A 12,793-nucleotide genomic window follows, 5' to 3' on the forward strand; every position below is an offset into this window, starting at 1 on the left:
CCCACAGCAAGTTACTGTCCTCCTCAGTTGTACTGTAGAAAAGTAATAACACCAGAAATCACTGAGGGTAGAGGTTGCGTCCAATAAATCATTTTCAAATTATTTTAAGCAAGCTTCTCTCTCTATTTCCTGTTTCACTTTCTGGTTGCTTATACTCTAGTGTCCCAATTCTTCTTTCCTTAATGAAGGTGAAGATAAGGAGTAGCACCCCCAAGTCAATGAATTCACAGCAGAATGAGAGAAGAAAGAATCGAGTCTTGATACTCTGTCATCCTGAAGCATATTTGAACACCTGTTCTGTGTGTAGATGAGATGATGAACATCTAAACCCAGATGAGATACCTCTGGTTGATTAACTTTTCTTTTTCTTAAAGCAGAATTGAAATTTCTTCACTTAGAGCTTAGCAAATCCTTGAGACATCCCTCACCTAATGTGCTTTAGTTCATATCATAGAATTGTTCTGGAATGCATGATATGGTTTTCCTTCAAATTAAACTAAAACAGAAGCTACAATCCAGTAGAACATATAATACACTCCAGTCTTAGACCTTCCCTATCTGTACATCCAGGTTTCCTTTTTAGAGAAGGGTGGTGCATTCCCTGAAGCATCCCAAGATGCAGATTCTGATTTTTGGCATATGAAAATTTGGGCCAGAATTACTTATTGGGTAGGCAAGGTTATAGGCAATGTTGCAAGCAGAAGAATCATTGGCTGTGTTTCAGCTGGCTCAGTGTTTGCACCAAGAAGAGAGGAATCAATACAGGGAGCATTTATGGGAGCACACAGAGACACAGACTGCTCCAGAAATGCATTCAGCCCACCCCAGTGTGGGTGGCAGAAGTAGCAGGAATGAATCACCCTTTCAAGGTGCTCATCTCCTTCCAGTTCAGAGCTGATGTGATACAAAGAGTGGGAGGATACTGGTGCAAAGGGAAGAGATAGGACATTTGAAGTAGTGAGAGAGCCTTCTTGATGACCCTTTCTGGTTGTCTTGAGGCAAGTACTGACAGCTTCATTTCATCTTCCCCTCATTGAACATCCTGGGATGGTAAGTACTGTTCATGTATTAAATTAAGACTTTCCTTAGAAGAGGCCTACAAATCAATAATGCTGAAATATCAAGTATTTAGTACATTTTTAAGAATAACCTCGTGCTTGTATGCAATCGTCATCTGAGACAGAAAGGAATATCAGAGAGAACACAGAAGTGGCCATCCCATCCTTCTCAGAAAGTCCTAACAATTCCTTGAGGGGAAGCAAGAGAGGGCAGTAGAGAGCAGTCATTAATTCAAGGAGAGCTGCACACTGTTGGAGGAATCCCTTTCCATCAGCATCCTGCAACTTTATGCCAGTACAAACGGAATGCAACTTGCTAAGAACCAAAAGGTAGCACATTTTGTCCCCTCTGCACAAAGAATGACACCTTGTATGTCTCCCTCTTCAACAACCACAGCTGACTCAAAAAAAAAAAAATCCTCTTGATATCTGCCTACATGCATTCTTTTACTAGCAGCAATCTCATCATCATTATTCATTTACCTTCTTTCATTGAGTGAACCTCATGAATTTTTAGGACTCCCATAAAAACGAACAACTGACAGCAGCCATCTGCATGTTGAGCAGCATAGAGTTTTTCTCCAGTGCTGGACATTTTGCTCGTAATACCAATTCATGTGCATGCGTTAGTGTGTGTGTTTGTGTGCATCTGTGTCCAGGCACACAACTGCCTCCCATTGTGTACATCTGTCACATACATACTACAGCAATCATTACAAAAACACTGCTGGGCAACAACTCTTATCATTAAGAGGTGCAAATCACCGTTTTGCATTCAAAATAAGCTGTATTGGAACAGGCCTGGTTAAGGCTTTTTTCCACTTCCAGGTTCAGAAACAAAATTTGTTATGGAAAATATCTCCAAGTATTCCTATTCTAAAAGAAGAGTATTAAAACTTCTCCTCCTGACCTCCCCCCCCCCACCCCCCCCTTTTTATTTACATTTACCTCTTATTGAGCTCTCAGCCTCCTTCTCTGTCTCCCATTCCAGTTTTACCTTTTTTCCCAGCTGTTTTGCTGGGATGAGGTATTTTTGTCTTTATATGTAAGATTTCTTACTTCCAATTTTCAACGCTTATAGTACATTTTATTAGGAAAAAATATATATGTTTGTATTTTTTTTTTTTTTAATGGCAGTTTGAATGTCTGATTATCCTCTAGCTGCTGTTCCAGAAAGACATAGATAGGTCTGATGCAGGTTCTATGCTGGGTCTCAGCAAGTACCAATATGCACTCTTTAAATGAATCAGGGAATTTAGGAATCTATTTAAGTCTGAATAGTGACTAAAGAAACTCCACAGGTCAGCCAGCATCTTGTTCTGTTTCACTCAGGAGCTCTTCTAATTCATCTCTGGTGGGAGCAGGATTGTTCCCTTTATGTCTGGATCTCCAAACCTTCCATAGCTGCCAAATCCACAAGGATCTGGAAATCACACAGCAGTCACCAGTCACAGCAGACAGCCAAATCAAATTGCTCCTGCTTCTTGAAGAAGTTGCCAGGCTCCTGTTCACCTACAAGAGGTGGGCTGACTGGTTAGGGTTCACCACTGGTTGGAGGTGGTTCTGCATCCACCTTCTACACAGGCAGGAGAAATGTGCTGATGAACATCTCAGGAGGGCATGATCTCCATCCTGGAGTCAACCCTTGATTCCCAGAGGTCTTCAGCAGCTTTTCTCCTTCAAACAACCAATGGACTCTCTCTACAAAGATCATGTATAGCTAAAAGAGGATCCCCAGAATGATAACCCCTTTCACTGAATTCAGCCTGCAGGGTAGGGTCACCCTTTGGAGGCCCAGAACCTTCTGTCTTGTTTCCCTTTGAAAATAAACTTGATTTCAAGAAAAAAAAAAAAAAAAAAAAAAAAAAAAAAAAAAAAAAAAAAAAAAAAAACTTGCAGGTAAAGAAAATGACCCTCAGTGACTGGAACTGGGTTGTGCAACAGGTAAATAAATGACTTGTTTCAGGGTGGAAGGTTTAAAAGACCAACAGTCATGGCATATTTAAGTAATTTCTTCCCTCCAAAAGCACTGCAAGCAGAAACACTCAAAAGTGCTGAAAAATAGATGAATCTGTATCACTCCTTAATTATTGAACTCATTTTTAATAATTAACTGAGCTCAGATTGGAAGAAAACACATCTTGAGATCTAAAGCAGGACAGCCTTCATGCTAAGGGGACAGGACAGACCCTTTAGAAACAAAATGCTATTGCAGGCAAAGGAGGAAACGAACATTTTACCAAGTGACTTGATGGAAACACACTTAAATGCTGAGCAGAACCAAGTTATCAAATGGCAACCCAAAAACGAGAGTGACTTGAAAACAAATTCCAAAGTCAAAATTAATCACAATTTGTAGCATAAAGAACATCGTGGCTCCAGGACTCCGGTTAATGCTTCCTGTCAGAAGCATAATGTGGACATGCAGTCAAGTATAGGCTCAGTATCATTATTAAGAATAAGAACAAGGTAATTCTGTTGTGTGTAATGATGTTGTCTTTTCTATGTCGAGTATAGAAAAAGAAAAATGCTATCAATATAATTTCTTACAGTCCCTCAATAAAACATTGTATAAATCCATGTAGGATGCCATATGACATCACTAACTGATTTTTCTTACTTCTAAGAGCTTCAAACAGAGATAAGAATTTGGGCTGTACAGAAATGTCTCAAAATCCCATCAAATCTTCACAAACACAGCAAGGTATGTCTGAGCATACTTATCTCTAGGGTTACAAGAAAGTCTGTCTACAGTCTAAGATTTTTTGGAAAAGGTGCTGTCACCTAGCATAAGATACCCAGGGAACCTCCTGTCCAATCCTCACAGCAACCAGTGTGAGGAACAACCAGAATTACGCAGAGCTGGAGAGTCTGGATTACAAACAGCAGCGTAGGTAGAAAGCAGACTCTTAAAATGACTTTAAATACAAGACTGACTCCATCCCTAAGCCTGCCACAGGACCATTGGTCTTTCTCCCAGAAGCTGTTTAAATGATTCAAACAATCATCCTCTTCTAGATGCATTGCATGGGACTGCAAGCTTTGAACCCTTCTCTGAGTACACAGGGCCAGAATCCTGCTACATCTCTCCACTCCTATTTACCATAAATTAATTAACTCAGGTTATGAACGTAGACTTGGTTTGCAGTGTTGACAGACTATAAAGCTCTTTACACCTTTTGACGGTTTCCTGGAGCTTTAAAGTTGAGGTAATGAGATCTCTTTATACCACAAAAGGAATTTATAAGAACTGCAGGGCTCAGACACACAATCTACTTACCGTTACTATACAAGTTATTCTGCAGATAATCTGTCAATCTGTTGCAGCTACATTGTAAATCTTTAGTGTAAATGAGAATAAGATCTTTCAATTCCCATGAACAAAGCAAAAAGAAACAAGCAGTTTACATTTCCCCCAAACAAAGGAATGTTGCAAGAGACAGAGTCAAAAATGTAATTCAATGTATTACAGTGATGATAAAAAATAAAAAATAGAAAAGGCAAAAACAGAAAACAAAACAAAACAAAACAAAAACACAATATAGTCTCTGGTAATAAAAAGCAACACAATTTACTGCAGCATTTCAGGTGTCAGATGGCCTAAGGAATCCAGCTTTCTCTCCACTGTCATATTCCCTTATTATTAACTTTTCTTTATCCAGATTGAACTGCCCATTCAAATTTAGCTTGTCTATTCCAAAAATTTCCAAATGTCAAAGTGATAAATGGCAATACAGCCATGGGAAATGGCTGCTTAAAAAAAAAAAAAAAAAAAAAAAAAAATTAAGATCCAGGACAGAGACTTTCTGATGCTGCTAATTCATAGTTAATAAAATAAATAAATAAATAAAATCAATTTAAAAACTACCTTAAGTTAAAAGTAATAGGATAATAGGATACCTTTTCCAGAAAGCCTTCCTGCCTTCCTGGTCTGTGTTTCTACAGCCCCTTTTGGTCTAATAGACCTCAAAGCTCTGGATCCTTAAGTTAAGGACAAGGAGAAATTGTGTCATGACATGAACTTGGATTTGGTATAATAGAATAGAATAGAACAGAACAGAACAGAACAGAACAGTAGTTCAGTTGGAAGGGACCTGTCTTCGAGTCCAACTGTCAACCTCCTCAGGGCTAGCTAGAAGTTAAAGCATTTTCTTTTAAAACGTGCCACTTGCATGATCTCTAGCACTGGTTAGTCCAGTCATTGACCATAAAGTGGAGAGAATCAGAAAATGAAGAATAAGAGCTGCTTCCCTCCAGTTTCTTATTTACTTTAAAACATCCACCTGAACCATGAGCCCTCAGACGAGTTCTCTAGCACACATTCTCCACTTGAATGTCATCACCTTACTTTTGCCCTCCCCTAATTCCAGTCCAAGGTATACTCTCTAAGCATATGCACAACATTTCGAGCTGGTTTTGCAGTGAGAGTAGTCTGTTGTATTTTGTGTGTTTGTGTGCGTTCACGCTAGGCAGCTTCAAACGACAGGGATCACCTGTCTTCCACAGAAGAAAACTTCTGCAGAAATTCTACTTTTGGAATCATTAGACTGTTTTTGCTCTTTGTATTAATATCACTTTGGGGTTTTAGGGTTTTGATTTTTACTCTGTAAAAACACTACCTTTCACTAATGTGGAAATGTTGATATGAATCAGATATAGCATTAAAAACGGTACTGTGAAAGTCCAAATGAAAGCAAAATACTACAATTAAACACTTTTTCTTTTTCACAGTGGGGAGAAAAATCTGACATCATCTGAAAGAGAAGACAAAGTAAATCATTTTGATTTTCTTCAGTAGGAAATATCCTTGAAAAATGACCTAATCCTGCTAAATGTCTTCCCTTTTGTGAAACCAGTTTTCACCTTAAAACAGTTCCACCTAAGTATTCTTGAAGAGCACCCTCAAGAAAGCAAGGAGCATCTTACTGAGACCAGGAAGGGCTATGTGATCAAACAGGTCCACAAAAACTCTACGGAAACAGCTCACATCCAAAGGTGCCATGAAGGAAATCCTCTTTAAACTGACACCAGGAACAAAACGCTTCCAATGTGGCAGCCAACTACTGCATATTCTCCTAGAGAGCTGCACGCAGCTGTTAACATTTTGCATTATTGCCAGTTAATCTTTTGCCAGCAGGAGCGGTTACGCGGGGTGGCATGATTGCTTCAATGCTAAAATCACTTTGCTACACCCCTGACACATGATGGAAGGGAATGAGACAAGCAGGAAAAGCAAAGATGAACTCAAAAGGAGGACTCTGCCTTGCTCAGCCTGCAGCACAGTGAAAACTCAGATCTGGGACCAAGTTTCTCAGCCTGCCAATGTTTGCAGGCTTTCTCCTGTCTTTGGTAGGAATTCAAATTTTTGTTGTTAGCTTCTCTCCCTCCACCCAGTCTCCTGGTTGAAGTTGGAGCCAGAGTTGCAGGGCATGTTTCAATGTTATATTCAAAGGTTTAAAAGACAACTATTTGATCATACAGACTTTGTGTTTGTAGTAACCTACAGACCTTCCCTCTCTGCAAAGAAACACAAGCTACATATTAGCTACACTCCGTCATTGACCATCTCCCCATGCCCTTTACATCCCATCAATTGTTTCCCTCATTAAGATAAGCACCAAAATATGGAGTGAGTGGTTTAAGTTTAAATCAAAGATGATCAATGTGTTTCTGCTAGAAAGAAGGGCAAGCTATGAAAGACACAGCATCTCTCCCTGAGCTCAGCTTTACACGATCTGTTTTGTGTTTTTTTTTCTCCCCATCTGCTAGGTCTTTAAAATCTAATGGTCATCTTACATTTGTGAATAAGAAAGTGAAGGCACAAGTCATTGTACATTAGTTACTCCATGGGAAGTGCCTAAGTGCAGTCTCTTACCCCCAGTGAACACAAGGGGATCCAAGGCAGCTTAGCCTTCTGTTCAGGAGCCATCTGCTTTAATGCATCATGTTCAAGTCAAGGTCTTGAAAGGAAAAATGCTATTGCAGAAGGCAAAAAGCCTCCTGCAACCACACAAAACAACTAACTTGTAAAGAAAACTAACCCGTGGAAGTGACCCCAGAGAGGGAAAGGGGATTTGAATTTATGGTGTGCAAATCAGTGATTTCAGTTAGTAGGAAATAATGAAATAATTTCAATATACAAATGTTTCAGTAAGGTAAAAAAGTACGTCTTATCTCTAGAAGATCTCTGCACCCTATCTTGAATCCCTCCGCTAAGATTTTTTTTCCCTCTGGGAAGTTTTCTTTCTCAAATGTGAGTAAAGCAGAACAAATTCTCTCATGTTGTCTATGATCTCTTAATCTCAAACTCAGCACAGATACATGACACTGCTTAATGGAGGAAAAGCAAGAAGCATTTGATTAAATGGCTGCTCTCTTGAGGAATGCACAAGCTCTGTACAGCACAGCACACAGCTCACAAATATTTTGTGGTTTATTATTGATTAAATGTGATAAAAATGAATAATGGGTTCAACTGATAAAAACACTTTTTGCCCAAGTTAACCCTGAAAATGTTTAAGATTTCTTTGGTTTCAAGGAAGTCTGGAATTTAAGAAGTGCAGAATTGCCTACTGTCATCTTCCACCATCAGCATCCACTTGCAAATATTTCACGTGCAGGGGTGATCTTTGAAGCAGGACTATCTGTGACATTAGGGGACTGAAATGATCACTGACACCCCTGTTGTAATTATGTTGATTAGAAACAGGCATGGTATTAAATGAAAAAGTCTCTGGGCATCATTTTTCTTTACCCCTCAGCTTTCAGGCTTTGGACAAAGTGTATGTAGCACATTATTAAATCCAAATCATAGCATCGTCCATCTAATTGGACAGGCAGGCATTACTAGTCAAAATGCAGGTATCAGGCTCATATGTTCATGTCTCAGATCATCACAGTGTTGGTACCAACAAGGTTTCAGGTAAAAATACAGGAAAAGTGCTGCTCTTTGTTTGAGCTGAGGCACAGTTTGCTTCAACAAGACACAACAGAATAATGACTTCATGGACACAGGACTGCTAAAATATAGAGCAGAACGGGAAAGGCCTTTAACATTTTTCCATCCATAAGAGTGTTGTGCCCACAAAATCAGGGTATTATAAAGGTTGGGTGTCCTGGGCCACTGATGCAGCACCTCCAGGTACGCAGTATCCACATATTGTCCCTGCCCACTGCTCAGCATCTGCCAGTGCCTCCAACCCAATTTCCCTGGAAAGGACAAAGGCACAAGAACAGCCAATGCCACCATGCTAACCCTCTCTCCTGAAGTTTGTCAGGAGAGTTTCTTGGGGAATAAAGTGTGAACAGAGCTGGAGACAGTGATAAATTTCCCTTCTGAACAATCAATAAAAGTCTCCCAGCCCCGCTCATGCCCCTACTGCAGATGCGAGGGCCATAATTACATTGTCAAAAAGTGGAGTTGCCCCGGCTGACTGAACCCCCCTGTAAAACTGACGTGTGATTGACAGGCAGTTTATGGGTGGCACGCTCTGACTGGCAGGGGAGTTGGCTAAAGCCAAAGGCAACAGTGAAATTTCCCAGCCTGCTACAACCACCGGAGCAAAGGACCGCTGCTCGCGAGGGAACTGTGGGAAACCCTTAGTCATATTAACATATCAAAGTGAGGAGCTGACAGCGCTTACTAAACAATCTGAAGTCAACCATAGCTGCAAAGCATCCCCCAAACCTCCTCGTCTGAAGGAGAAAAGGAATTAAAAATGCACTCACTCCTGTCTTCACCCAAGACAGCTACGAATTTGAAAGCCTGCTTATTTAATGATTTTGATCTGCGATAACATACATATACGTGTAGATGTATATATATCACATATATTGCTGAGCATGTCAGCCTCTTTCATATATGTATTTGATATGAAAGAGGCTGACATGCTCAGCAATTTGTTCTATACCACAGGCCAGACTGGTGCTAAATTGGAGCCAGAACAACATATTTCTGTTTGATGTAAGCAATATGAAGCCAGCAAAAGAATGCGCTTCTTTTGGCCTTATTTTCTACAGCGCTGCTACTGCTTCAATGCTAAATTGCAGATTACATGGTTTGAATCAATCTTAATTGCAGCCATGCACTGGGAGTGTATGGCGTGCCAAGCTTAAAAGTGGCTTCATGGCTATGTCTTTTCTCACTTCTGGATACATTGGGGTACAAAACGTGACTGGAAAAGTTGCTGTGCAAAGGGACCTGGACAGGCAGGAGAGGTGGGCTGACACAGACCTGCAGCTCAACAAGGAGAAGCCCGAAGTCCTGTACTGCCCCTGGGGAGGAACAGGCCCAGCACCAGGACAGGCTGGGGGCACCCAGCTGGAAAGCAGCTCTGCAGAAACAGATATGGGGAGCCTGAAGGGCGCTGAGGTGAATGTGAGCCGGTGATGGGCCCTTGGGCAAAAAAAGGGCTGTGTTAGGCAAAGTATTGCCTGCAGGTTGAGGGAGGGGATCCTGCCCCTCTGTTCAGTGCTGGTGAGGCTACACCTGGAGTGCTGGGACCAGTTCTGGGCTCCCCAGTACAAGGGAGACATGGACATACTGGAGAGAGTCCAGTGAAGAACTGGAGGATTTCTCCTATTAGGGACAGCTGCGAGAGCTGGGGCTGCTGGGTCTGGAGCAGAGGAGGCTCCGGGGGAGCTCCCCCATGGCCGTCAGTACCCGCAGGGAGGTGCGGAGAGGCCGGAGCCGGGCTCTGCTCAGCGGTGCCCAGGGCCAGGCCCAGAGGCCCCCGGGCCCAGCCTGGAGCCCCGGCGACTCCCGCTGCCCCTCAGGCAGCCCAGGGGTGCCAGAGCCCTGGCACAGGCTGCCCTGAGAGGGGCCAGGGGCTGCTCCTGGGAGAGCTCCTGGAGCCCAGGGACGTGGGGCTGGGCACCCTTCTGGGGCAGTGGGGACAGGGCACCCAGGGGTCCCTGCCACCTCAACCGTTCTGTAATAAGGCCCAAGCCCTGCTCATGCTGTTCTCACAGACTTTGCTGCCTTCTGCATGCCTCTGTACAGTGGGTACTTGTGGCAGACAAGCAGGGTTGTAACTGTGTCGGGTGGTTCTGATGAAAGGTTGAGCTTACCAGGTTCAGGCCTTGGGCTGCCAACACAGACCTCACCCTCAGTTTCCACAGGAAAGAATTGCTGAGAATTATGGCACTGAGTAAAACATATACTAGCAACAAATCCTTTGAGAGTGGACACCTGGATGTGCTTCCCTCAATCATACTGTTAGAGTAACCCTGTGGAAAGTATTTCTGCCCTGCTTGTGTAATTTCATGGGTTGTGTGTGAAGACAGAGTCAACAAGCTAGTCATGAGGTAGGCTCAGAAGGGAAACAAGAGGCACAACCTCCAAGGAGTGTTGTTTTCTTTTCCCCACATTGCTAGAAAACAAAACAGCATGAGGAAGTCAAGGCTTTTGCAGTGCTCTGACAATGTAAGGACAAAATCCTGACTTCCCTACAGAGGTCAAACCAAGAAGGATTCTTTAAGCTACAAGGAGAAGACACAGAAAGAGATACAGCAAAAACCTTTATCAGGCAAATTCAAATCAGATATCTTAATATGTCCCTTAAAAACATAAAATAAAAACATGGATGATTAACCAAATTAATCCCCTGGAACAAGCTTCCACAGAAAATGCTGGCTTCTGTTTCCCTTGATGTTCTCAGACAAAGACCAAGCCTTTCTGGAAGGCATGCTTTAATCTAATGTGAGTTACTGAACTCAAAGCTGGGATAACTGTGTGAAACTCAATGGCCAGTAAAGGACAGTCAATTCAGCCTAGATGATCTAATAGCACTTCTTCACAGAGCCCCTCTAGGAAATGGGATAGAAACACTGCCCTTCTGCTAAAAACAAGTTACTGAAATTATTAAAGCCATCTGCAAGCACTAAATATTTCAGCCTTGCTGTGTCTCGACTAAGTGGTCAAGAGCTCACAACATGGCTGTCAGCACAAGTCCAGGTGTAGTGAAGCCCCCCTCCTCTGCTACTGCAAGGGGCATCTTCTCCAGCTTCCACTCCTCCCTCCTGACTCAGAAAAGCATCTGCTTGCGGACTGCCCTCCAACCACCGACCTCGCCTGACCTTGCTCGGCTTCAGTGAACTGACAGGATCACGGCACAGCAGCACGGCTTGCTCCCTATGTGCTCAGATCGTCCCCCTTGGTGTCTTGCATTATTTTTGACTGAGAGCCAAACGTGTCAGTAACGCTCAGATGGCAACATTTCTGCCTGTAGGCCAGGAGAGGGTAAGTTCAAGCCCTGCTGGAGGACACGGATGCCTACCAATCTGAAAGTTGACATGCAAGAAGAGAAGTGAGGGAGATGAGGCATTCAGACATTTATTTATTTATTTATTTATTGTCCTAAGATGCACACTGCCTTTAAAAACAGCACATTAGTTAAGAGCTTGACGTGTGTGCATTTCACCAATATTCTAACACATGCTGCGCTGGTACCCGAATTCCACATCCAAAGTACTCTAACAAGAATTTGGCATTTAATATCAACATTTTACAGCCCTTCAAAAAATCTCTATATCTAAATTCTTGTCCTTGTTTCAGCTGAGATAGAGTTAATTATCTTCATAGTGGCTCGTATGATGCTGTGCTTTGGATTTAGGAGGAAAATAACGCTGATAACACCCTGATGTTTAAGCAGTGTTTGTGCTAAGTCAAGGCCTTTGCAGCTTCTCCTGCTGCCCTGCCAGCGAGGAGGCTGGGTGTCCAAGGAGCTGGGAGGGGACACAGGCAGGACAGTTGGCACAGACTGGCCAAAAGGATGTCCCATACCATGTTGATGTCCTGTGGGACAATAAAACTGGAGGAGTTGGCTGGGGGTTGGGGGCTGCTGCTCAGGAACTGGCTGGGTATCAGTCAGCAGGTGGTGAGCAATAGTCTTGTGTATCACTTGTTTTGGATGTTATTATTATTATTTTTCCTTCCTTTTCTGTCCTATTAAACTGTTCTTATTTCAGCTCATGTGTTCTACCTTTTCCCAATTCTCTCCCTCATCCCATTTTGTTGTGGGGTGAGTGAAAGGCTGGGTGGTTAATGGGCTGGGTTATACCACAATAATTTTTCTACCCCATAACATGAAACCTGTATTCCTCCACAAACCCATGCCAATTTCTGTCCTTTAGATCCCCTGTCCCACTTGATAGGAATGTACAATTTGGGCTCTGTGGGGCTTCCTTTCAGAGGAAAGCCCAGTGGTTAGAGCAGAGGAGTGGTTATGTCGAACTGAAATTCTTGGCACTGCCACAGTTTTTCTGCATAGCCCTGGGCTTGTCATTTGTGACAACAACCTGTGCAGAGCCGGTGTGAGTGTGCAGACTGATAGGACATCAGAGATGCCAGCTGTGCTCCTAACACTAGAGACAGACGGCTGGAGGCTAAAGAAGAAGGGGAAAACACACTGCCATGAGTGCTTTGCTGCTGCTGTGAAGACAAGTAGCATCCCCACTCCAGCTGGCACAGGCTGCAAACTGCAGCACGCTTGGCATTGGCTTCACCATGGAACTTGCCTGGCAGACCACCCACTCTTGGCTACCCCAAGATCCACACCTTCTCTGAGGAGGAAACATCGTAGTTGTAATGGAGAGGAGGAGAAAGGATGCCCCATTCCAATAGCAGAGCAAACCCCCATAGCAGAGAATGAACGTCTGGTTCCCAATGGATGGAGACTTTCATTTGGGGATAGAAATGCACAAATCCAGACTTCTATGCACCTAAATGAGTGCCA

General features: G+C 42.9%; 1 protein-coding gene across 1 annotated transcript in view; it reads right to left on the minus strand.

The window, feature by feature from the left end:
• The window catches only part of PKHD1 (PKHD1 ciliary IPT domain containing fibrocystin/polyductin), a 255,473-nt gene that overhangs the window by 143,934 nt on the left and 98,746 nt on the right, over window positions 1–12,793 (minus strand). The window lies entirely within an intron of this gene.

Source organism: Aythya ferina (genome assembly GCF_964211825.1).
Source record: "Aythya ferina genome assembly, chromosome: 3".
NCBI lineage: Eukaryota > Metazoa > Chordata > Aves > Anseriformes > Anatidae > Aythya > Aythya ferina.